The sequence below is a fragment of the Branchiostoma lanceolatum genome, chromosome 9, assembly GCF_035083965.1.
Source record: "Branchiostoma lanceolatum isolate klBraLanc5 chromosome 9, klBraLanc5.hap2, whole genome shotgun sequence".
Taxonomy (NCBI): domain Eukaryota; kingdom Metazoa; phylum Chordata; class Leptocardii; order Amphioxiformes; family Branchiostomatidae; genus Branchiostoma; species Branchiostoma lanceolatum.
In genome coordinates this window covers 16,566,650-16,579,330 of record NC_089730.1, presented here as the reverse complement: position 1 = coordinate 16,579,330, position 12,681 = coordinate 16,566,650, and the positions used below count along the sequence as shown (strand labels likewise).

Below are 12,681 nucleotides of genomic sequence, written 5' to 3'. Positions count from 1 at the left end.
TCAACTTGTAGTTCTTTAAAAGAAATTTTTCTATTTTTCTTCCATGGAAAGCTACCTTTTTTCTGAATCCTATGCATATTTATGACTAGAACAAAGGAACTCGGATATGGCTAGTGATTTGTTATACCTTTTGTGCAACATGTCACAAGTGCGGTGGGAAAGGCAAACCAAAACCACTTGAAGATAATTTGAGTCATTTATAATGCATAATTTTCTGAAGAAAAGCAAAATTGATTCTGTTGAAGAAACCCCCAATTTTCTATTCAAACTACATAAATAGATGACTGAATGAATGGGAAAAGGAAACACAAAAGGTACCTGTTTGTCAATTCTAGACAAAAACACCCAAACTCAAGATACACAGAGAAAAAATCCTTTCAGCAGGGCAAAGTTTTGTACCGATGCGCATGGCGAGTCATAGCGGTCCTGCGTATCATCCCGTTCCGCATCGCGCCGAGAAACACCTACAAAAGTGACCAGTACAAACAACGGACAAAGAACCCAAGTCGACCGGAGCGCGTAGGCTTGTCACCTCTGAGGAGAGCGGACGGGTTATTTTCGCATTCTTGGGAAAAAAATCCAGGACAGTGGATGTTTTCCCCTCGACCCTGGGCAAACACGACAACAATGGCGCCTTTTATCTAACATTACCTCTCCGCTGTTTCCGTCTGAGATGGGTTGTCACCAAAACACAAAACTTTACAAACTAGGAGCCTGTTTGGGTAAATACAGAGTTGTCTTTGAGGCTTTTTGCCCCAAATTTTTAAGATATCCTAAAGTCAACTTCTGGTCAGTCTATTCCTTCTAGAAAAGGGGTAGGTGGTGTAAAAGTAAGGCCTTGAATGGCTTGATTCTCCGCTTTGTTTGCAGAAAATGGACTAAAACACAAAAATCTACCAACTAGGATCCCGTATGGGTAAATACACAATTATCTTTGAGGCTTTTTCATTTTGCCCCAAATTTTTAGGACATCCCAAAGTCAAAGTCCGGTCAGGCTATTCCTTCTAGAAAAGGGGTAGGTGGTGCAAAACTAAGGACTTAACAGGCCTTTGTTTGTAGAAAATAGGGCGAAGCAGCTAGCAACTAAAACAAGTTTGTGTCAGAATTCCACAAGTACTTCCTCTCAAGAAATCACATCAAGTAGTATTACAAGCCTTTAAGTTATCTCTAAATTTTGTATTCAATTGTGGACTTTCAAAGTAGGCAGAAAGTTTCAGGAAAAAAACAAGTTGATAACAACATACAATGTCAAGTTCTTGATTTTCTGTGAGGTCTTCCCTTCTGTGAATTAGGAAATTTGCCAATAGCACAGAACAAAGACAAAATTGTTGCTTCATAAAAAAAGTTGCCAATGGAAGTGATTTAGAAATTGGCACTTCAGGAGATGGGGCGCACTGTCCTGTAAAACTCAAGTACCCAATCCATTACAAAATATTCTTGTGCAAAACATCACTGAAAACTCAAGCAAATGGGGCAAACACTTGAAACACACCCATGCAAATGTCCCATTCAAAACCCATCAACTAGAGAAGTCCTTCAAGAAATGGGATAAATTGTCATGTAAAAATATGGAAACAGGAAAGACTGAAAAAAACAACTTCCAAATTTTTGACAAACCAGCATTACCTGAGAATCTTATTTTGCTGTTTTTGCTAATTCAGAGAACTTCCCACACACAAAAACAGTCTTCCAATGCAGGACTGTAGAAATCCCTGTTGAAAAAATAAATTTCAAAGTGTTTTAGCCAGAAACAGGAAAACACCCATTGGCAAAACCATGCCCTCTCATTCACACCTACCAAAGCGATGTTTACTGATCACCCCATGTACTCATCATACATTTTCATCACCCTACTGATCATGTGCAAACATAACACAAAGGGGGGAAATCACCGGTAGTGAGGAAATCATCACTTTCCCTTTGCATATTGTCACCTGACTGCCACCGGGCATTATTGTGCAAAGTCAACAGCAAACACGGCATAATCCTGCCAACAGGGTGTGAATGGTTGGGCTTAGCTGGTGGTATACATCAAGTACCCTCTTGCTAACAACTCTATATGTACAGGACAATCAAAGATTTTTCTTAGCCTTCACCAGGCCATTCTAAGGGGTTATGGATAGTAGAATTCAGCAAAAATGGAGTGAAAGAGACAGCAAAACCGGAAGTTCCGCTGCAGTACCATAATAAGCCAATAGGGTGCCCAAAATCTAATCATTTTGAGGTCTCATCAACACCTACCCACCTACCAAATATGAAGACAATCCACCCAGGCATTGACTCAAACATACATGCACACAGACATACGGACCGCAAACATAACTTTCTTGGCGAAGGTAATAATTAGCAAAGAGAGTCCATATTTCTTACATGTTTTAAACTATGTAAAGCTGCTCAGCATTCCACGACAAAAATGTAACAATTGACACTCCTGTTGCTTAAAAATAATCCAAAGCACATGTACATTGCAACCCTGAATACTGCATACTCAAACAAACTATGCAGAACGCCTGTCTTCATCCTTGAAGATGTACTTTCTTTCATCTTAATTCCAATGTTCCCCTTGACTAAACTACTGTTTGCTTGTTCTAAACACACTTCCAAAGAGACAGAAGTGGAATTCTTCTCAATAATCTAGCGCCGGGCACGGAAGATGAACTTTGAGTTCCGACTATTGGAACAGCTGTGTCTTTCCGCTAAAACCCAAACCAGTGCAAAGTGAGCCTTTACCCTTTCGGCCTGTCCCGCTCTCTCTGAGCGATATGTTTTGACTGAAATGACAGCAGACAGCCCCAGTGGTGCTGTGTCGAAGGGCCAGTTCACATTTTTTCTTATCCATCAATGAAAGTGCAGACACTCTCATCAGATATTTTTCCTAGACTTGATTGGTAACCAGCGTTTCTCTTTACTTGAGCAAATTCTCATCATATAACAGGCACGCAAGATTCCATGACATATTTTGAATTCTAAGACTTGCTTACATACAGCAAGAAGAATGAATAGACCAAGACAAATGTTTCTCAAGCAAAGCTTGCCTAACGTCCTACAGTTCAAGTACAAGTTCAAGTGTGGCCCCAAGTTTTCTCATGTCAACAGTCCTCGCCACTTCTGTTCCCCAAAACTACGGTTCAAGCCTTCCGACACTTCTACAGAAAGCTTAAATGAATCAAAGGAGCAAACACATCAAACTCCTACCTTTAACTATACAGTCTGGTCTCCAGGCTCGAATATCACAGGCTGGAATGAGTCCAAGAGGTCTGATTTTCGGTCACAAGTTCGCAAAAGCTATCAGCAAGGAAGCAGGAATCTTGACGTGTGCAGACGCCAGATGTCAACCTTGTCCGCAAAGAGTCACCAAACTGGAAATCCGTCAAAACTCACACCCTCGCTCCAACCCTGACATCACCGGCGATGACAGTCACTTCAAGAACGGGCGTTGCCTTCGCTATCGGCTATCAGCTATATACCAATTCCCACTCCTCTAGGGAGCACTTAGGCAAGTCCAGAAGAGCCAGTGGCAGACTCGGAATGCTAAGTAAAAGCTTTGGGCTTGTTTGCTCTCCCAAGACTTTCACAGACCGCGCATAAGTACTGGGTATTCATAGGCAAATTGGAGGTTCTGAAAAAAAAGAGAGGGGGGAGGAAAATTTGTAGAAAAAAATGGCCATATGGGCGATGTCGCTGTTCCTCAAAGGTGCTAAGAAACAAAGAGGTTGTCACCTTTCGTTGTCGTCACTGGACCTGTGTGGTCCGAGAAATACTGGGTCCTCCCGGAAGACAATGCTCGGAAGGTTGGAGCAGACTGTCTCATATTCCGAGGGCAAACGGAAAGGGCAGGAAAACAATGGGGAGGGAAGTTTGCAGCATCTGCACCAATCCTGGTTGCTCGGGACGTTCGACAAAAGATCAGAGGGATATCGTTCTACGTTTCGGAGACGTCCTGCGGAGAGAGGAGGGGAAGAACGAATCAATTTGCTCCAAGACTTCGTCCCCGAAACATCGACACAGGCTGTGTGATTTGCTTTTGATTGGTCTCCTTTCTTCCGACCAGATCCAGAAAAAATTGAATTTGCTGGACAAAGGTGGGGTGAGGTTCTTTGGTCAGTGCCGGCATGCTCCAAAGGGCATAGACACCGTAAACACAGGGTTTCAAGGCCTCCTAATTTTCCATTCAATGAAATTAGGATTATGTTTCGGCTGGGAGACCCACCGAAAATTGAATTTCAGACAAAGAAGAAACATATTTAACTTACTATACATACCTAGCAGTGTTCGTGGTGTAGTAAGGAAAGTTTTTCCACTCTCTTCCTCAACAGATGTCTTCACAGACAATTAGACCTTAGTAACCTCTTTCAGAAGTTCTTACAAGGAGTACTGAGAGCCTGAAGACAGAGGTCAGCAGCTAGAAGTGTCGCCCAAGATTCAGAAGCTGTCTTCTGTTCAATCCAATCCCCGACTCTCATTCTTACAACAGTCTCTGTTCAATAGCAGCCACCGAAGGTAAATATTTGCAGGCCCATCATAGATTCACTCAGGATTGTACTGAAGAGCTAGGAATTGCCAAGCAACAGGCAGAAATGCATTAAAACTCGTCCACAAGCATTGCCCACACAGGCTTGGTCATGAGTTTATGGATATGCAGGTCATGCAACAAAAAAACCAGGTGCCAGAGAGACAACATGTTTTCATGAATAGAAATGAGATGTATCCAGCCATGAGGGTCATCAAGCAAACCCAAAAGCAGCGAGGGAAAGACAGCTATTGCTTTCTTTTTCTGAGCTAACAGTTTGATGCAAACCTTTACGATATAGTCAGGCAAAAAAAAAAACAGGTGCCAGAGAGACAACATGTTTTCATGAATAGAAATGAGATGTAGCCATCCATGGGGGTCGTCAAGTGAACCCAAAAGCAGCGAGGGAAAGACAGCTATAGCTTTTTTTTTTCAAGCAAACAGTTTGATGCAAACCTTTCTGACAGAGTCAGGAAAAAAAAAACAGGTGCCAGAGATACAACATGTTTTCATGAATAGAAATGAGATGTATCCAGCCATGAGGGCAAGCGAACCCTAAAGCAGTCGGAGAAGAAGACAGCTATAATGGCTTTCTTTTTCTGAGTAAACAGTTTGCCGCAAACCTTTCCAACAGAGTCAATATTTAAAGATTCTTCAACTGAAGAGGTTGCAAGCGAAGAACTGTAAGCAGGGAAGGAATGAAGCCTTAGATGTTGCTGACGTGACGGACACTTGTGTATAGAACTAAAGGGTACGGGGTACAGTTGGGCTTTGTTGCTTTCAAACCGTAGGAAAGCGCATTAAGGTAGTCCCCACCCCCATGTAATTTCCCACAAAACCTTCAAATTATGTCGGCACTTGTGAGCAGGGCTCGGGCACAAAGCAATGATCACATGCACCAATCGCTCCGAACAATCGCGCCCCTCCGTCGGGAGCGCGCCATTATTCCCCAGAAGCTGGCGAAGATTGGACGTTAATACCATTATCAGTCCGACAACGGCTCGTTTCTGAGATATCATCAAGGCTAATGATGTCTATAATTACGACTCCTATGGGTAGATAGGGACACAACGGTATGGCAGGAGTTCACAATGGCACTGGCCTTGGATCGCTTACACAAATGAATACTTCTCAAACGCGGTAAAGTCCCCACCATTCACGTCCCCCGTGCGGTTACAAATGCCACCGGAATTGAAACGAACGCGGGACAGCTGCACCTTTGTGGAGGAGGAAAACGAACAATTTACCTGGAGACAACGGGCTGGTTAAAAAAGAGCAGGCTTTGAAATTGTTTTGCATACGTCAATGCCATGGCTGGGCAATTTTCAGGATAATGTAGGTTATCAAATATGTAAATCATACAAACTTTACTGCAGGTATCATTGGCAAATTTTCAACTAGCAGCTGTAAAAAGCAACTGCATCTAAAGTGGGTATTTCCAAGAAACAATAAAATTGTGTCAACAACTTTCTTGTGGTGAACTCTAGCTGTCAAACGTATTTTCTCTTCACAAGCAATCTTTGTCTTTTGCTAAATTAAGTGAAAGTCTGGAAATTGAAAAAAAATTTTCTCAAGCTAACTTGTGCTGCAACTGAACAACAATAGAAGAGGGTCTGCAAGGGGGGGGGGGTCCCGACAATACTTTACGGAGCCACTGGTTACTACATATACGGAGGATGGTACCCAGGCTAACAAATTACGTGGATAAGACCGCTTTTTCTACGAATTACGGTAAATCGAAACAGGCTACCTACACCTAACGGGGAAGAGCATGCAGACCCTCTTGGAAAAGGGAGGACCTCAAACTGATTCCCACTGACAACTGTGGCTAAAGGTAACAGATCATTGTAGGCATGGAACACATTGATTACCCAGTAGCAGACTGGGGCCATATTCTCCCAGGACACAGATTTCATGCTTGAGACAAAACAAGGAGGTGGTTCCACAACATACACATCATCCTGATACAGTAAGGATCACCTTACAGTTCATCTAGGGAAGAGTCACCTTACATTTCACACCAACTCTCAGATTTCATAGTGCTCTGGAAGAAGTGAGCTATACGTATACCACAAAATTTGTAGGCTTTCATATGCAATAAAACACACTCAAAGGCTTCATACTGTATGGTAAAAGAAGCCTGAAGTAAAATTGAATGGGTCTAAAATCCAGGGCTTATCTTGTGTCTAGTTTGCAGCCACATTGTGTGTTACAGTACGATAACTGTCTAAAAAAAATTAATAAATATACATACTGTACTGTATGCTAGCTTTAATTAGCTCATAGTGGAAGCATGTTCATAGCAAAACTTCCCTTAACTTCCATGTGAAGCAGTCAAAGAAACAACTTCTTGCAGTCTTTGTTTACTGTACATCAGGATCTGTCTGTGATCTTTACATTTCTACCAACTTTACTGAAAGAAAACAAGATCCAGCTGCAAGATTTTAAATACACTGAAAACTGCTGATACAGGTCTCCAAATGTACAGTATTTCCATAACATTTCAAGCTGTTGTGAAAACTCCAAGGTACAATGTTACACACTAGACTCAGGGCTTGAAATTCCCTTTTGGGAAAACTTAAGGTGCACAGAAAGAATTTCGGGTGCACAACATAAAATAAAGTAGCATGTCAGCTAAACATACTTACGAACCCTACTGCCTGTCTCAAGAGTCTGTTATCTATAGCAAACTTCAAAATCTTAAACACGGTAATACATCAAGTACAACAAAGGTTGTAATTGCTTTTTATGATACTTAAACTTAAAGTTAAAGAATATACTGTGTACTAAATGTACCTTTACCCTATATAGCCTGCAAAAAATATCTAGGTGCACTGGTGCGCCCACAGTCACAAATCAGGAACAAAGCTCCAACTTTGAGTGGACAAAAGTGCACATGTATCATGTATTTCCAGCCCTGGGTCTAATGAAAACTAAACACCAGTCTCTGCATGTTGTGTATCCAGACTTCCTCACACTTGAGACGCATAAATCCTAAGAAGCGGTCACTTCAGACAACTTTTCTTCCGATAAATCCTCAAAATTGCTTGGAATAACACTTGCATAGGGTCTGTCATAATCCCAAAATTCTCAGGCTAGTCAGGGTAAGTCACTTTTGTTTTAATCAAGGGCCAACGCTCATTAGGATTTCGCCCTGCTAATTGGAAACCTCTACTGAATTGGCACTGCTGTTGAATATGAACAAAGCCTATGATACATTCAGTGATCGAAAGTTTAGTCTCTAAACTTTGCAAAGACCTTTTGAAATTGAAGAGTGGAGTTGACAGCAACACAAGCCATGTTTGCAAACTTACATCAGTCCAAGTCGAACAAGAACTCTTTTATTCACTCACACAATGATACAAGGACGGAAAATTTGCTGTATGCTTTATACTGCATATTATAAAACAAGCAACAAAGTTTCCTGATATCCTCTTTACCAAGGACAAATTGCTGAAAAGATGTTGTATTTTCAACCAGCATATTACAAGGAATTAAGGATAACTAAAAATGTACACAGAGCATCACATATACGAAAGCACCTTAAAGTTTCTGACTTCTGTTCATCCCTATCATTTGCGGTGCATCTGGGGCACATCCATAACCTGAACAGGTATGAAAAGTAACCAGGGTAGTAGCATAGACTCTACAAGACCATATCTAAAGACAAACAAGACACAAACCTTGGCAGAAATCTGTAAACGGTTCATTCATAACCCAAACAGGTATGAAAGAGGCAAACCTTGGCAGAAGTCTTGAAACAGGTCTTCCAAGAACCACCTTAGCCCAACCAGGTAATCTCCGATAAACCTAGTGAGTATTACACACCAGCGGTGATCTACTACTCCCTGCTGCTAGCATAAACAGTTTACCTGCCAGGTGTTGTTTCACCTGTTGAGGAGTTATAAGTGGTTTGTCCTGGCACATGCAGATCCGCAGAGCGACATGGTCGGGTGTGTATTCAGGGCACAGCCAGCACCGCAAGGAGCCTTCAGAAGTCAGCTTATGGCTGGTGGAACAAAGGGAGGGAGGTTTTGGACCAAACAGTCCCGGAACCCGCCCCTGTTAACTTGTGGTGGGACCATCTGGACAGTTGTTGGCCAATCCCATAACAGTACACGACTGACATGACTTGTACACTTTCTTCGGCCCCTTTTGCAAGGGATTTTGAAGCACATCAGTAAGCATACGTTCGTTTGTAATAATGATTTCCCTTGTAAACTTGTGGTGGGACCACCTGGACAGTTGTTGGCCAATCCCATAACAGTACACGACTTAGACCTATTTTGGCACAAACACTCTCTTGTGCCCCCTTTTGCCTCAGACTGACTTTGTCAGGTTAAAGGTAGCTCTTCAAGCACTTCAGTAAGCATAGGTTTGTTTGCAATAACGATTTCTCTTGGAGATAGGATGGCCCTAAAAAGGGCAAAGCTAAAGTTAAGGCAAGGAGGTTATATAGCCTCCTTGGTTAAGGTTAAAGCTGGCACCTGTTGATGCTGTAATCTTGTGTAAAAGATACATCTTAAAATTGGAACAGTTTGCATTCAAACTCTAGTTACAAAGTCAAAAGTAAATTTCAAATGAATGATTTTTGCTTGATACATGGTTACTACACAAACGAGACATACTGTACAAATTTGCGAACAGTTTTTGGAAGACTTGAAAGTTGGCCGCTGTGTAGTGCATAGTCTACAGCAATTTCTGGTATATCACAGCTACTTTGCCTTGTTCACATGCAAATCACCTAGTGGCTACCCCAAAGTGAACCCAACCTCACAAACAAGTGGCAAAACCACAATGATTGATGCCTACCTCTGACAGCCCAAATTATGGCCCCCTTATCTTCCCCTCACAATATGCACAATCTCAATACAACCTACCCACAGCCTAATGCCACTAATTTCCCTTGGTAAAGAAGCCCAAAAATGTTATCTTTCAATTTATCCCTAGCAAAACCAGGCTTGGGGTAAAACTTGCACTCCCGTCCAACAGAAAATTACATTTCCTGGACAGAAAGCCTTCCTCATTACCACAAAGAAGTTCTCCTAAATTGAAATGAAGCTGATTTCTCCCTTCATTAACCACGGTTTCTCTAGGCTGGGTGGTTCGCCACAAAGCCACGACTCTTTCAGAAGAGCCGAACGTCTATTGTGTTGTGCTCGGAAGGGAGCTGCATAAGCAAACTGGTCCCCAGAATAACATTTGTGTTGCTGGAATTGTTGGGGGAGTTGGCGGAATCGTGCGAGAAGTTCTGTGGGCGCAATTCCGTAGCAAATATGGAAAACAATGGATGGAGAAATAACAAAGAGAGAGTTGTTGTTGGCCGTGGAACTAACTTTGCATGATGTGGGGTCCGAGGAAAGAATGCAAACATGGCCTAGCTTTCTTTCTTGATGTCTGTTAGTCTATAGTTTTCTAAAGATCTTGAACATCTCTAGTCATGCATATTGATCGATCATAGCAAATGTTTCACAAGTACGTTACCAGACGCAGTCCCTGTTTCTCTCATCTTTTGCCCTTAGATTTAAAGCAGTTTTCCATCCATGACCAGGGGACAAGAAAAACTTCTTTTTCCTATTTATTCTCAAAGTCGATATCGTATCTGCTTTTGTATCACTATTTGCATATGACTTAAATTTAAAATGGATTTCAGAATATGGACAGGTATAACACCCAACTGACTAGCATCTGATGTCCATGGTTGTATAGTTAAACGTGGATCCATGGGCCAGAGTTTGGTACCAGGGTTGGCCGTAGCTCGGAAATGTTGTAACTGTAAGGGATTGCATTCGTCATTTCGGATGGTGACATAAAGCCAGCGGTCCCATGTATGAGGGAGCTTCAGGTGTAAGCCCCAAGCGTCAAACCACTGCACGTAAAAGAGCCCAACACACTTATCGAGAAGAGTAGGCGGTGACCCGGTGTGCTTGGGCAAATACGTGAGCCATAAAAGCCATTAAGCAATAAAATTTGCTGATAATCTGAACAATATATCTTAGCAGCAATTCATCCATATTTCATCTCCCTTCAGTATACGTTAATGTTAATAGCTATGGGAACGATGCAAAATGCACATTTAGAACCCGTGGTTCTTATATTCATGACACGAACTGAAACCAAAGCTAACATAACTTTCAAATGCTTCTAATGACTTTTGACTATGACAAATCTGCTGACAGCCTAATACAATGTCTAGACTTGCAGTATCTATCCATATCATACTCATAATCACGGCACAATAATAAAAAATTGCCATATCTACAGAGCGAGGCAAAATTGCAGTCATCCTTCAAACCTCGACGACAGTTTTATAACAAATGGTAGACATCATCACCCAGATTGTAATGCAAATTTACACATATGATAATGGAATACTCTGGAGAAGAATCTAACAGTCCACCGGGACACATCGAGCCTGCAAACGACTTTATGACAGAGCGACCAGAAGGTTCTATTGTCTTTGTGGCTGACGGCTTGATGTCTAGCATCTGTTATGCAATACCCATTTTAGGATGCATGAAAGAGTGTAACCTATACTGTACAGGGAAAACATAGACTTTACATAAAAGATTAGAAGCTCAACAACAACCACTGGTGCGTCATGGCATTAGAGGGGCTTTAAACTTGGGTATGATAAACTTGTCGTTGTGTATTAAGTGTTAGGTTGGTGAATGCCGGATTAACTATTGAGATGATTATGGTGGTAAAAGCATTATTACTTTAATCCGGCACCAAGGACAGGTTTGATAAATGGTACTAAGAGTTTGCTCTTAGTGGTGTCCATTTTATAACTGTGACCTGAACACAAATTTATGTTAAAATATATCTTAAATCCTGTGGATCCGGGGGGTGGAAGTTTTATCCTAGGATCGGTCCCAGCTTGGACATGTTTTAAGGGATTGCATTCGTCACTTTGGATGGTGACGTAAAGCCAGCGGCCCCATGTATGAGGAAGCTTCAGGCATAAGCCTCAAGCACCCAATCTCTACACTTAAAAGAACCCAACACACTTATTGTGAATAGCTAAGGGTAAGGGGTGCTTGGTTCAATACGCGATCTGTAGCAAAGCTGCATTGCACAACTATTAAATGCCAAAAAAGCGTCATGCTTCATCCTCAGTCTGAGGTTCGACCGCTTTATCTTTTATTATACATCAAACAGAGTTTTCACCTACCAGATATGGCTTGTGTCTCGTCAGTATATGGCACCTTCTATGAAACTTCTCTTGGTGACAAAGTCATCGGCACTACAGCTATACCTCCTGCATCAAAACATAACAGAAAGGAAATATTAGAATTTCATTCACATTTAGTCATACACAAACATGCAGTGTCTTTCCTTTTCAAGAGAAACATACAACATACACTGATTTAAGTCTTCATGATCCCCAAAAATCTCAAATGCAAGAATCCATACTAAAAGGTATTAAGAGGAGGCACTGTCACCAGTAACCATGTACCAAAAAACATTATGGTTTAAAACCTGGTAACTCTGGATCCAATTCCTTATTTAGGCACTGATGAAAGACAGTGGATGTTGTCTAAAACGTTTGATCGTTTCGAAATCCTATCCAGTTGCTTGCGTACCTGTTACCTTGCGTATCTTACTACCTGGATGTCTAACCTTCATCGATGTATCATGGTGAACAGTTTGTAGTAATCTCAGGAGGAAACCAATGACAAACACAGATCTGGTTGGATGGGGAGGTTGGCGGAAGTGATGTCTGAGGTTAAATAGCTTATCAGAAGGCTCCCTGGGAAAGTACTGTAACTTACTTTATCTTCACGGTAGCAAAATTTCACGGTTAGGAAAAGGGACATTTTCACTGAACTTTCACTTCATGGTGGCGGCAAGTGATTTACATAACGGATATTTTTGAAGGAATCATAAAAAATAACAACAGGTTTTTCACCGTGATGATAAGTTCACAGTACAGGGGTGACCGTGAAAACAGTGAACATAAAGTTACAGTGAAAGAAAGAAGAATTACAGTATGGGCTCAGCGGTGGGAAAATCCATGCACCATTAAGCCGTGCGTAGGTGGAGACCAGAGACCTCACACCCAACATTACTGACTTGTCATCACAGCATTTGCGTGATGGATTATGAAGGTTATAGGGTAGGACACTTGTTTTCATACGGAATTTGACATAAGCAAAAAACTACAAATC

General features: G+C 41.7%; 1 protein-coding gene across 6 annotated transcripts in view; it reads right to left on the bottom strand.

Moving 5' to 3' along the window:
* Positions 1-11,773, bottom strand: part of LOC136441792 (discoidin domain-containing receptor 2-like) — a 68,925-nt gene extending 57,152 nt beyond the window's left edge. For 5 of the 6 annotated variants that reach the window (XM_066438273.1, XM_066438278.1, XM_066438279.1 and 2 more), the window contains exon 1: positions 11,685-11,773. The gene's annotated coding sequence lies outside the window, so the exon portion shown is untranslated. Of the gene's footprint in view, positions 1-3,195; positions 3,484-11,684 lie in introns of those variants that run through there. The other variant, XM_066438275.1, reaches the window with a different exon arrangement.
* Between the last annotated feature and the right edge of the window lie 908 nt (positions 11,774-12,681).